We start from the raw sequence: 13,849 nt of genomic DNA on the forward strand, positions 1-13,849 counted from the left end.
ATATCACCTTCCTCCCAATGAAATTCACACATCAAATTTAATATGTGTTGTATCCTGTAGAAAGCTAGTGATACTGCAAACCAAGGGTTGCAATATACCATCCAACCATTGGGATAACCTTTCAAGGAGGGACCCAATACCACTCACGATAGGTCTGCCTGTGACCCAGGGATTTATGTACCTTCGGTAAATTATTAAAAATGGGTACCACTGGATTGTCCACTAGGAAGAAGTCACAGGTAGGTCCATCAATGAAACCCAAATATTTACCATTATCTAATATTTGGGGAAGCTTGCGTTTGTATTTCAAGGTAGGGTCCCCACCAAGTCTCAGATAATGTTTCATTATGCAATTGCCTTTCAGCTTCCAAAATGAACTGGGATCTAGACATTACCACCACAGACCCACCCTTGTCTGCACTCCTTATCAATAATTCTACATTATCCTGGAGTTTTTTAAGTACCTCTCTCTCCTTTATACTCAAATTGTGCAGACTATCGGGGGTGGACTGGTGTAGCAAGGTCAGATCCCTTTCCACCTTAGCCTGAAATGTTTCCAATATATTACCCCTGCATTGTATTGGATAGAACTTCGACCGCTCTTTAAATTGGGGGATCTTTCCTGCTTGTTGATTTTCATCAACTGTATCCTCCTGGTAGAGCTGTTCTAACAACACCAAATCACAACCTTCACTAAAAGTTAGTGCATCATTCATTGTATTCCTGGGTGTGACTGTAATATTAGTGAGATCATACTTAGTGTCTTTGTCTCTATTCTAAAAATATTTGCGTAATGTTAATTCTCTAATCAATTTGTTTACATCCACCAATGTGTTGAACAAATTAAACTTATGTGAGGGTACAAAACCCAAGCCTAAATTCAATACCTTTAATTCCATATCTGATAATGGATAATTTGACAAGTTAATGACATTATTCTCTATTGATACTTGCTCCGGTACCTTCCTCGCCTGATTGGATACCTGTTTTGACCATGGTAGTTGGTTTGACCGCCTCTTCCTCTTCCCCCCCTTCTGATTTTGTGTGTGGGATGGGAAAAACCTGCTCTAAGTTATGCCTGTATTCTACATTCAGAGAGGTGGCAGTACTACTGGTCGTCTATCTGTTCTTTGTTAGGAGTGTATTCCCTGATATTGCTTTTTAAGAATGGGTGGGCCCTTTTATTGGTTATTACTTTTGGTCTTACAACCAGGGGATCTTCTGGGGTATTTACTGGACTGGGGTTAGACTTTCTTGTACTTTCCTCCCCACCAGATGCAGAGCTCTCATCATATGATTCTGCTTTGCTCTCTGAGAATGTTATTTTCTTTTTTTTTTTTTTAAATAATTTTTTATTGAGGTTAGCTTCACGTTACAGTACAACTGTGATACATCGAGATATGCATGAATACAACACATTATGCACATAAAAAACACATAAGGTCTATTCTGTTTCATCACAGGATAATCCAATCAAATAAGAAATAAACTTAACCTCTTTTTTTTTTTTTTTTTTCAATTTTAGAACAGAATAAAGTGTAAAAATACTGACATATGAAAATGGACAAAAGAACAGTCTAAATTTTTGAAAATAATGCAAATATTAATATCCATCGTAAGACTGAATAATCTATCAAGTAAGACCAACCAGAAAGTAGTTAGAGAGGAAAAAAAAAAAAAAAAAAAAAAAAGAGGAAAAGAAGAGGGGGTGATGGGGAGATGAGTGGGTAGAGGAGGGGGGGAAGGAGGAGGAGTTAGTTGATGTATGGGGCCTACAGCTACTGTTCCCATTAGTTGCCCTGTAGTAGAATCAGTTCAGGAGCTTCCACTTTGCCCAGATTTCCGAATGCAAAAAAACTTTATTACGTTGAGTAAAGATTGGACCCTCCATTATCTCCAGGTAGGACATGGTTTGACCACTTCTCCCCATGAAGGTGGAGCTTGCTGTCTCCATAGTCTCGCTATAGCTAGTTTGGCTGAGATAAGTATATAAACGGACAGTAAGGCCTCTGGGGGTGTGGCTGTGTCTAGGTTTAAGTGCAATAAGGCTGTTTGCGGGGAGTTGTGTAAGTGGGGGATTAGGTTTCTACATTTGTGTGAGATAACTTGCCAGAAGGTAGTCAACTTCGGACATTCCCACCAAATATGGGCCGGCGAACCCACCATCCCACACTGCCTCCAGCATAGTGGAGAGTTAGTCTGAGAAATTTTGTATAACCTGAGCGGGGTGAGATGCCATTGTGTACAGATTTTAAGATATAACTCTAGTAGTGTAACACAGTGAAGTGCTTGTTTGGTTAGGGCCACTGCTCGGGCCCATTCGTCCTGTTCCGTTCGAAAGTGAAAAGCCCTTTCCCAGGCCAAAGTGTAAGCTGACCTGTAGAAAAGGGGAGAGTTCATCAGATCTTTGTAGGAAACCGATAGCGACCTGGGAATCCTAACGCTGCTGGTCCATCTTTTTTCCCACATAGTGGGTGGTCTGGGGGGTTGACTTAAAAATCCCCAGGATTTTAATAGACTTCTAAGCCTCCAGAACTCAAATAGAAGAAGTTGGGGTGGATTGTAATTATTGGTAAATTGTGCGGTCGTGATGAATTGGCCGTTGGAAAACAGATCAGCTATGCGGTGGATTCCATGTTCCTGCCAGAGATGGGGGTGGGAGTCTCTAAGGGCCGCTAGCAGGCCCTTTAGAGAGTGTACAGGAGAAGGATGTGGGGCTATCTGAGGTAGCGAGCGCAGTCTATCCCATATTCGAAGGGCATGTGAGATTATTGTATTATGGATTTTGAAGAGCGACCTGACATGCTTGGGTAGCCAAATGAGGTCTTGTAAGGTAAGAGGGCTAGGGAGCATTGCTTGTTCTAGCGCTTGCCATTTGTTTTTGCTGTCTGTGGTCTTCCATGCTAGGACTTGAGAAAGCCTTGAAGCTTCATGGTAATACGTTATGTTAGGGGCGCCCGCGCCCCCGCACAAGAGTGGTTGCTGGAGTATTCTAGTAGCGACCCTAGGGTGCTTATTTTTCCATATATACTTATTGCAGATCTGTTGAAATTTGCCAATCAGACATTTAGGGACAGGGATAGGGAGTGAACGGAACAGGTATGTGAGCTTGGGAAGCAGGAGCATCTTGAATGCAGCAATACGTCCCAGCCAGGAGATGCATGGGACACTCCACCTGTCAGTACAAGATTGGAACTGCTGGAGGAGAGGATTGAAATTAGACTCTATAATAGTGGTGATGTTCCAGGAGAGATAAACTCCGAGATGCTTGATCCTCTGCTGGGACCAATTGAATGGGTACCGTTGTTGGAGTTCTGTAAGATCAGTATCTGACACGTTAATGGAATATGCCTCCGTCTTGTTGATGTTAAGCTTGTAGTAGCTAATCTGTCCAAACCAATCCAGTAATCTGAAAAGGGCAGGGAGGGAATGGAGAGGGTCGCTAAGAAATATGGTTAGGTCGTCCGCGAATAAGGCGGTTTTCTGCAAGGTATTCTCTAGTTCCACTCCCCTGATATCAGGACTACCTCTGATCGCCTCCGCCAGCGGTTCCATGATTAGAGCGAAGAGTAGCGGAGAGAGGGGACAGCCTTGGCGCGTCCCGTTGGTAATCGGGAAGGTCGGGGAACGGAATCCTAGACCTCTAACCGAGGCCGAGGGGGCTGAGTACAAAGCTCTAACACTAGAGCAAAATCCCGGGGGGAAGCCGAACTTATCAAGGACCTCAAATAGGTATGTCCAATTGACCCTATCAAAAGCCTTTTCGGCATCTAAGGCTAGGGTCGTGCAGGAAAGATTACGCTGCTTGGCTTCAAAGTATATATTGAGGATCCGACGAGTGTTGTCTGGTCCTTCCCGACCCGGAGTAAAGCCAACTTGATCACCGTCCAACAGCGACGGGAGAACTTTATTTAATCTAAAGGACAAAAGTTTCGCCATCAACTTTACATCAACATTGATCAATGAAATGGGGCGGAAGTGTTCACATACGTTAGGAGTTTTACCCGGTTTCGGGATGGTCACTATGGTCGCCTCTAAAAACTCAGTTGGTAGGGTGCCGGACTGTCTGGCCAGAGAGCAGATTCTAGTAAGAAGTGGAGATATCTGGAGTCTGAACGTTTTATAGAACAGAGCTCCAAAACCATCGGGACCTGGGGCTTTGTGGGATTTTAGGGAGTTGATGACATGTAGGACTTCTTTAATGCTGAATGGAGCATCAAGCTGATCTCTCTGGGCTTCCGTCAAGGTCGGCAAAGAGATGGTGCCTAGGAAGTCCTGAATATGTTGTGATGTCGGGACACGTTGGGTAGGGGAACTCGCTAGGTTATATAATGCAGAGTAATAAGAAGCAAAAGCTTTCCCTATGTCTGCTGGGAGCCGGACATTGCCCTGGGGAGTTTTAATATATGGAATGCGGGCTTCTGCAGTCTTTTGCTTAAGTTTGTTGGCCAATAGCCTGTCTGCTTTGTTTCCTTTGGCATAAAATGTTTGTTTGAATTTCTGAACCTGAGTCTGTTGTCTTTTTAATTCTAGGGTTGCAATTTGTGTCTTAATAGTTTCAATTTGGGTGAGAATTTGCGGGTCGAAAGATGTTACATGTAATGTGTTCAGGTTTCTCAGGGAGACATGGAGTTGGGCGAGCGAACTACCCAACCGTTTCTTATGCTCTGCATTCAATTTAATGAATACCCCTCTAAGAAAGGCCTTGAGAGTGCCCCACAAACAGAAGTCGTTAACTGCGCTGTTATCGTTTATGCTTAGAAACTCGGAAATCTCTTTCCGGATCAGTGCGACCTGTTCTGGACTAGAAAGGAGGTGTTCCGGAAGCATCCAAGAGGATCGATAGGGTGTGCTATTGGGATTTTTTAGGGTAAGCTGAACCGAGGAATGGTCAGACCATGTACACTCAGGCATAAGTACCGATTGGACCGAGTCTAGAAGTCTCGGTTCACAGAAAAAGTAATCGATCCTGGTGTAGGTATTGTGTACTTTAGAAAAAAAGAAGTAGTCTCTTGAGGAAGGATGGTGGGAACGCCAGATGTCGAATAGACTATGTTGGGCCAAGAGATTGTTGAAATGCTTTGCAGTCCTAGAGGCTTGTTTGTCACAGGGTTTAAGCTTAGGAGAGCGTCTATCTAATGTTGTGTCTAGCAACATGTTAAAATCACCAGCTAGTAGTAAGTTTTGTGTTTTGTGAGAGGCCAGCAATCTTAAAAACTTCCTAAAGGCTCTAATTTGTCCAGAGTTTGGGCCATAGTAATTGGCAAGAGTGTATGGAGTATCGTCTATCCTGCAGGTCAGTATCAGGAATCTACCCTTTGGGTCCTTGAAAGTTTCTACTTTCTCAAAGAGAACGGATTTATGTATCAGAATAGCTACACCTCTCGATTTCCCCAGGTATGAGGCTGTCTCCACTATCGGGTATTGTTTGCATCTAAAGGGTATAGGGGTTCCTTCTGCCCAATGGGTCTCCTGGAGAAAGGCTATTTTAGTTTTGGCGCGAGTTAAGTAACTAACTAATCTACTTCTCTTATTAGGGGTATTGAGCCCTCTAGTGTTAAGCGAGGTACAAATAAGGGACATGTTGAAGTAGTGTTAAGGATAAGTGGGGAGTGAGAAAGCAGGGGAAGAGGGGGAAGAGAGAAAAAAAAAAAAAAAAAAAAAAAAAGGCTAGGAGGAGAAGGAGGTGAAAGAGAGGTGTAAAAAGTAAAAAGACAGGGAAGATTGGTTGTTCTTATACTTCTAATAGAGTACAAAAAAATATTACATTCAGTCAGATATATGTTAGTACAGATAAATTGGCAAATAGATATTGCGGTATGATCAAGAGAAACCGCGTTAATCGTCTTCCCTAATAGGGGAAGCACATTTAAGTGGAGGGAAAAAAAGGGGGCTTGGGTTTGTTGTGGGGGGGGGGGGGGGAGGTTGTTGGAAACTATGAAGTAATGAACTGTTAATAGCTAGTCAGGCTGTGGGGGTTGCCAATCGCGCCACTGTTTATCAGTGGAGTGTTAGAAGTGGCGGGAGGGAAGTGGGTAGAATAACGGCCTAGTAGCCTGTCTAGTGAAAAGGTGGTGTATCAATTGGAGTTATATGACAGTGACAGTAGAGAACTTTCAATTTACTTATAAGAGAACAACAGTGCAATACATAAAACAGCAACCAGAACAACAAACAATTTAAAACAACAATACTATAACAGATAATCGGGTATGTATCTCGGTGTAGACCTTACAGAGTAAGTTGAGGAGTCGAGATTATGGTGTCTTAGTGTAGGCAGTGAGTTCAGCTAATGAACTATTCTAGGTGTGTGGACCACTGGACTTGCTACTGTGAATATGTAATGGGCAGCTGAGATTGTAGAACTATGGTAGAGTACTCAGATGTATGGGGTAAGGTGTTCTGTTAACAATTAAGTGATCGGAATGGTCTGTACTAGGCATGTGATCCGCTAGTCTTGCTGCTATAAGTTTGTAATGGGCAGCTGAGGTTGTAGTGCTGTGGTGTAGCGCTCTGATGCATGGGGTGAAGTGTTCTATTGACAATTAAGTGGTCAAAACACTATGTGAGCGGGTGTGCTGTAGGGGTACTTCGAGTGTTATATGCGTAGGGGTTACTTTTCTAGTGTGTCTGTCTAAGTCACAGGAAGAATGTGTGCAGGGAGTGTGCTGCAGCCGGGCCCTCGCTGAGCACATGGTGCCTGTAAATTAGAGTGACCTTGGTTGGAGGCAGTAAAAGTTGTGTGTGGGGTCTATGGATGTTTGACAGCTAATTGTGGTAGGAATGAGACCTTAATGTTCCAGAGAAAAAGCAATGATAACAGTTTAGTAAGCGATAAAACCTCTGTGTAGAAATGTAAACAATGTTCACCATGGTATGAGTACTGTATATTGTAAAGGAGCAAAACAAGTTAAAGATACTTATCGTCCAAAGGTCATCAAAATCAGCATGCCAGCTACTAGAGTCCAAATGGTGCGTGACCACCTGTTATCCGTATATGCTAAAAGAGGAAAAAAGAAAGTAACTTCACATAACAAATGTCCAGGAAGAGTAAGCTACATCTTAGGGTTTGTGATGCACTTCCTAGGAAACTGGTGATCCAGATCTATGTCTCTGCGTGAGGGTCGGCCATTTCTGGCTCTCATGTTGCTTCTGAAGGCCAAACCTTCGTGTTGTAGGGGTAGTCCAGTCTCCCACCTCGGAGACATCTAAGTTGTTCCGTCGGTCTTCAGGGGCGGAGGGGCCCCCCCATTCTGCAGCTGTGACTCTCAATTGGGTTTGGCTGGTGTGCGGTTTGTCCTTTTGTGAAGGGTATAGATTCCATAGCTTGAGTAGTTCATACCCTCTGTTAGGGGTCTGTATGGTAAACATCTGATTGTTCCGGAAGATGAGTAGCTTTATGGGGTAGCCCCACCTGTACCTGATCTCGTTTTTCCTTAGAATGGATGTAACTTCTGTAAAAGTTTTTATCTTCTGTAAAGTTCTTGCAGAAAGGTCAGGAAAAATTTGTAGTTTTTTAAATTTATCTGGGAGGGAGGGTTTCTGAAAATGGGCTCTTTGGATTCTCTCTTTGTAAGTGAAGTAGTGTAGCCGGACAATTGTGTCTCTGGGTTGGTCGTCTGGGAGTCCTTTGGGCTTAAGAGACCGGTGTGCCCGGTCCATCATGGCTTCAGACTCCGTGGCGGGGGGTGCTAGCACAAGAAACAGTTCTTTTAGGTACGGCTGTAAATCGCCAGCAGAGACGGACTCGGGGATACCCCGGATCCTGAGGTTGTTCCTCCGAGATCTATCTTCCAAGTCCGCTATCTTGTCGTCGACAACATCCAGGTAGTCTGCAAGGCGTTGTGTGTAAGAAAGCAGGTTAGAATGTTCCACAGCGGCATCCTCGTGCTTTCTTTCCAAAGTGTCAATTCTTTCATTTGTTGAAGAGATCTCTTTCTTGAGCTCAGCGGTAGAGGCCGCCATTTGGGCAGTGAATGAAGCGTGGTGCTTGTCCAGTAGGGACTTAAGTGAGTCCATGATGAATGAGGGAGTAACTGCCTCAGATGAGGCTTGTTGAATGTTCTGGATAGCCGCCAGTGTGAGATCCGAAGTGTCAGACCCAGGGGAGTCTGGGGGTTCTATGTCACCTTGTGAGAGCCCTCCAGGGGGCCCAAAGTGATCCATCACAGTTTTTTTAGGTAAGAAAGGTTGTTTGTTTTTTTTCCCTCTGGCTGATTGTGACATGGTGAGGGGGAAAAAAGGCTGGGTCTTTTGCAGAAGGAGACTTTGAGAGGTTAGAGGTCAGGTATGGCAGGGCGGCCCCCCTTCAGGACAAAGAAGGGTCACTGTGTGGTAGACAGGCTTAAATGGCCTATACATGCCTATGCCATTTTAAACAGATGTGTACCTTAGAAAAAATGAGAATGTCACTGGCGTGGAAAAGTCTGGATGTATTCAGAGTAGGTTTGGGGCACTCTCCCTAGGGAAATTGCCACCTCTAGGCCAGGCCGGAAAAGGGGTGGTGGATATGACCTACTGCATCAAAATGCAGCAGGAAAGGGGACAGGAGAGTGCACTCCAGCTATAACTTAAAGGCAAGATATATTGCGGCTCCTAAGCTGCTGCAGTTGGTGTAACACAGTCCTACTTTGTGACAGAACAAGTGCTGTAATTGGTGGGTATGCAGATTGCTTTCACCTAGAGCCTAAGGGTATTATTGTGATGTAGGCCTGGGAGCCCCTGAGTTATTGTGGGTTAGCTGCTTATCTCCTTGTATAGTCACTATCCTCACAAGGGGAGCTGTTGGTGATGGGAAAACATATAGTAGTTGCTGCACAGTAAATTTGCAGGCCCCTTTATAGAGTTCAAATTTTCACGTGGCTTGCGACAGGTTAGTAAGTGGTTGGTAAGCTGGTTGCAGTTGTACCTGTGTTAGCAGAAAAGTACCTATACTGGGAATAGTCCTTGCAAATGCCTGTGCTGCGGTTTCTTCTGGCGCTCTGAGTGTGACTGTGAGGAAGGCCGCGCTGACAGGCTACTGTGCTTATATGGCTAGAAATTAAAGATGGCGTTTTCGCGCCACTATATGGGGAAGGAGTATCGGCATGAAGTGGCGCCCAGCCAGTGAGTTAGTTCAGTTTAGGTAAGTCTCTGTCAGTCTCCGGGTCCTCTTAGGCTGGAGTGTTTGTAGGTAGTTTGGTTTTAATTGGGCAGTGTAATCCCCTGCAGATCGGCCTGCATGTACTTACGGGGAGGTGATCAGCTGGGCACCACGTGGAAGCTGTTCCTCTATGGGGTCGCGAGTTGTGCGGTATCTTTGGCGGCTTCCCAAAGTATCAAGGGAGAGCAGGCTCCGGGGTGGGCAGTGGACTTCCTCGGTTCAGTGCTCCAGTCCGGCTCCGCTGCTGTAAAGTGTGGGTAGATGCGGGGAGTTCCGCTGCAGCACAGCTCTTTCAAAGCCAAATATGGAGGGTCGTTCAAACTTCCAGTGCCGCTGGGTCTGGAGCCCCTGCTATCGCGGCTGTGCTGCACAGTAGGTTGCTGGTTGCTATGCTGTTAGGATTGCGGGCATAGGACATAGGAAAGGCGGCCAGGGACAGGGCAGATCTTCCGGCAGCAGAGGCAGTGCCAGTAATTCTGTAACTTCCTCCGACGTCGTGCTGAGCCTTCTAATAGGAGTTTCTGTGTCCCTGCTAAGGATATGGGATCGTAACTGGTGGGAAATAGCTTAATACTGAGGGGATTTATCTGGTATATTTTGCTTTTTGGCTAACTAGAACTCAGAGCTCTAGCTAGGTGCGACCGGCCAGTATGGTGGTTGGCTCCACCCCCCCTGAGAATGTTATTTTCTATCTGCCCCTGCCTCTCCTTCCTAACCTATTAAAGGCTCTGCAACCCTAAAATCGTTCTTTCTTGTTCCACACATATATTTTGTTATTGTCAAAGTCAAACTGATCCCTCAGGTATTTGTTATGCTTTACCTCAATTAACAATGCTTTGGCTTCTATCAATGTTTTTTTAAATATATTGTCGTATTTTGGATATTCAAGTGCTGTCCTTCTTAGAATTAATTCAACTTGTATCACTTCTAGTTGTTTGTTGATTGCAATCAATGCCCTGGTTTTATAATTTACCAGAAGTAGCATTAGTTGGAGGGAACAATCTGACAGAATCACATTCCATTCACTTCTAAACTCCCTATCCTCCGTCTGGAAGGTAGAGAATTTATTTAACCTGAGGCCGCTTGGTATAATCCTCAGCTCATGGTATTTGTTTAATGTCAGAATGTCCCATCTCAACTTTTTTCCTTAATAAGGAGAAATTCAATTTCCTCAAATAATTTAGCTAAGGTGAACTTAGATATATCTGTGCAAAAAATGACATCATAGTCCTGTACATTATTATCTCTCTCTTGTAGTGATTTTAGAGAGAAGAATGGACCTGTCTCTGTATCCACTTCGACCTCCATAGTGTGTGCTGAAAATTGAGGCCTAACTATCTACCACACTATAGGCCACTTAAATTGTACCCCCTCCAGAATGTACTAATGAACTATAAAGTGCAAAACAGTACAATACAATGGTTATGCTAACACCAATTAGCTACATACACGATATTTGAAAATATTTGGAAGAAATTGAATACAATAAGATAAGGTGAACAGCAAAAGATTATACTGATCCTATATAAATCCTATGCAAAAATACACAGGTTACCAGGTATTCTGTACAAGGTATATACTTATTTTTCTCTGCAAAGTCATGATCCAAGGATTAAAGGACTGATAAAAGGAACAAAACAGGGCAACAAACAGCTGAAAACAGTTACAAACTTGGTATATCAGTTTGTGTGAAGGGTTGTGTACATGAATTCATCCCATTTAACAAGGACGTAGGTTGAGCAGTGCAACTCCCAAATGTCCTCTATATTGTAGGCAAATGTTCAAGGGTCCAGTGCGGCCACACACTATAACAACAATTATCCAGTTCCCCCTGAGAGAGGAGACCCCGAGTGCACCTGTCACTACAAGCACTCACAGTCCCGTACTATGTACGTGTGTATATTCCCCAAAGTAAAGCCATTCTCAGTGTTCTAGGTTGTGTCCCAAAATCACGCTATTAGGGTAAACCTCATCACTTACCCCCACTTTGCGGCCCACACTTCATTACTCTGTGCATTTAGACCTTTTGGGAGACCCCTCTCCTAGGATCTGTCTGGCTGTGTGGAAATCAGATGCTTAAAGCCGTAATGCTCTTACAAGCCTTCCACCCTCATGGTTTCATTGCAGCTCGACCTCCACCGTGTTTCCACACGCCTCCGCTCCAGATGATGATGTCACCGGTCATGGCCGACTTACTGAGGGTAAGGTGGTAAACCAAATACCTTTAAAATGCCCTATTGGGTACTCAAATACAGGTGCAATACGCCTCCAGCAATCAGTGTTGCTCTCACTCCATTCGGCCAATAGATGCTTGCAATCAAATGAATTCAGAGAGGCAGCAACTTTGTAAAAGCACAATACTTTATTATTATTCTTAAATAACATGAACAGATGAAAAGCACAATTTAGCCCTTTAGCTTAAAACAAAGCTTACACGTTTCAGCAAAAGCACCATACTCATAGCTCTCTGTGTTTACCTACTACTAATGGGCTTAAAAAGAAGGTAAAAGCATTTAATTCACTAAGGGGCAAATAGTAATAACTTCATAACAAGAGGCTGTCCTTAAAGGCATATCACCTCAAATGAACATTCTAATATTCTTTTATATTTCTACAATCATGTCATAATTACATGTATACCTTCTTCTTGGGGGATCACAGTATAGAGACGTCCATGTTTACCAATAGGTCATCAGGTGCTTTTTCTGGCAAATATGTCAATATCTCTTCAAGAGCCCAGGAGTCTCTCAGGTAGGACGCCATATTGGTTACCATAGGTTGCAGTATGTGATCAAGGAAAATGGCCAGTGGTTGTAGTAGTGATTCCCTGGCCGACACAATGGGGCGGCCAGAAGGTGATTGTATATCCTTATGAATCTTTGGTAAGGTATATATAATGAGTCTTACTGGGTGTGCTACAGTTAGCCAATCCCTGATCTGTGTGCCTATCCAACCTCTCAAAAAAGCATCTTCGACAATCATGTTTATTTTTTGTTTGAGTTGAAGCATGGGATCACCTGGTAAACATTTGTGAGTTTTATTCTCAGTCAATTGTCTCCAGATTTCTGATCTATAATCATGGTAGTTCTGCAGCACCACTGCTCCATCCTTATCCGCTAGGCATATCACTATATCAGCATTTCGGGATAATTTAGTTATCGCTTCACGTCCCTCCTTAGTAAGATTATACTTGAAGTGGGTTGATATGTACATATGTATGTATGTAATTATATATCTATATATGTATTTACAGACATATATACACATAAAAACACATAAATACATATGTACACATATATAGACATATAGACGCGATATTCTAACTTTAGCTTTTTGCGCTTGTTGGGTTATTGCAAGAAAAAAACAGTTTACTTTCAACTCATAATACGAGCACAACCCTACATGGGCAAAAAGCTTACTTCTAGCCTAGCACAGTTAACGCTCTAGCGGGAGTGTTAATTAGACATCTACTTATAATCTGGGCGATAATGAGTAAAAAATAAATGTTAGAGGCACTTCCTCTTTGATTTGGCTGTAGAGGCTCTTAGAATTAGCTGGAAATTGAACTATGATTTTTTAGTCTTTAAAGTTTTTAATGATAAACACATCTTGGGTGCTTTTTGATCTAGAGCAATTCTGTGTGAAATGGCTTTTGTCTGTTCTAAACACACCATAGTTGATTTTACAAAATCTAACAAATTGAAGCGATTTTCCTTTTACCTTTTACAGACAATACAATATACTGTAATCATTTTCTTTGAACTAACTAATGTACTTTTTTTTCCTCAAAAAGTTGTGAAGTTACTTGTTTCACGTTTCAAAAGTAGTTGTATATGTTGGACCCAACAGCTTCTGAACAAGGATACAAGAAGGATGTTATAGTGGTCACTTGAAAACTGGACAGAATCAGTTCAAAGAATAATCATGCAGAGGAAAATTGCAGATAACACTGGAATACAGTAAGTAAAAGTAACATTTTGCAGTTCAGTACACAAAATAGGGTCATACACATATATTCAGGCTTAGGTTTAAATGTAGCGTATCCAGGAAACAGGTAGGATCGGATCATACAGCAGTATTTGGGCAAAAAAAAGGTTAAATCAAAGCAGTTTCCAATACATATAGTCAGTCAAACAGGTAAAGTCAAACACACATATTCAAAGCAGTTAACAGTGATCAAGGCAGAGGAAACAGATTCAACTATAGAGCAAATAGGTTCGTGATCTGAAGGTAACAGGGGTTCTATATTAGGGAAAATGCATTGAACATAAAACCCAGAACAAAGATAATCTAAATAATATACGGCCCAGAATAAAGAGAAAACAAATTTTAAAGCCCAGTCCAAGCAGTATTTGTGGTTGTTGTGAAATCACTACAACAGACAAAATCTTGGTATGACGACTTAATTGTTCATTTATTGTACATGATATTGTGATGTCACACATCTGTAAATTAGCATAAAACCTGTGATTATAGGAAATATTCTATGAAATGATTACTTCAATGGATACTATATATATATATATGTTGTATGTGTTTATTGTATCCCCCGTTAAATATATAAAGTAATTTAAAAATATTATACATATAATGTATATTTTAAAAAAAGGACTTACTAAAAATAAGTTTAAAAAAAGTATTTACTTTCAGAATGAAATCATATTGAAAAACACCAGGTCCTCCAAAACACTAGTGTGCAAAGAAATT

The sequence above is a fragment of the Bombina bombina genome, chromosome 3, assembly GCF_027579735.1.
Source record: "Bombina bombina isolate aBomBom1 chromosome 3, aBomBom1.pri, whole genome shotgun sequence".
In the NCBI taxonomy this organism is placed as follows: Eukaryota; Metazoa; Chordata; class Amphibia; order Anura; family Bombinatoridae; genus Bombina; species Bombina bombina.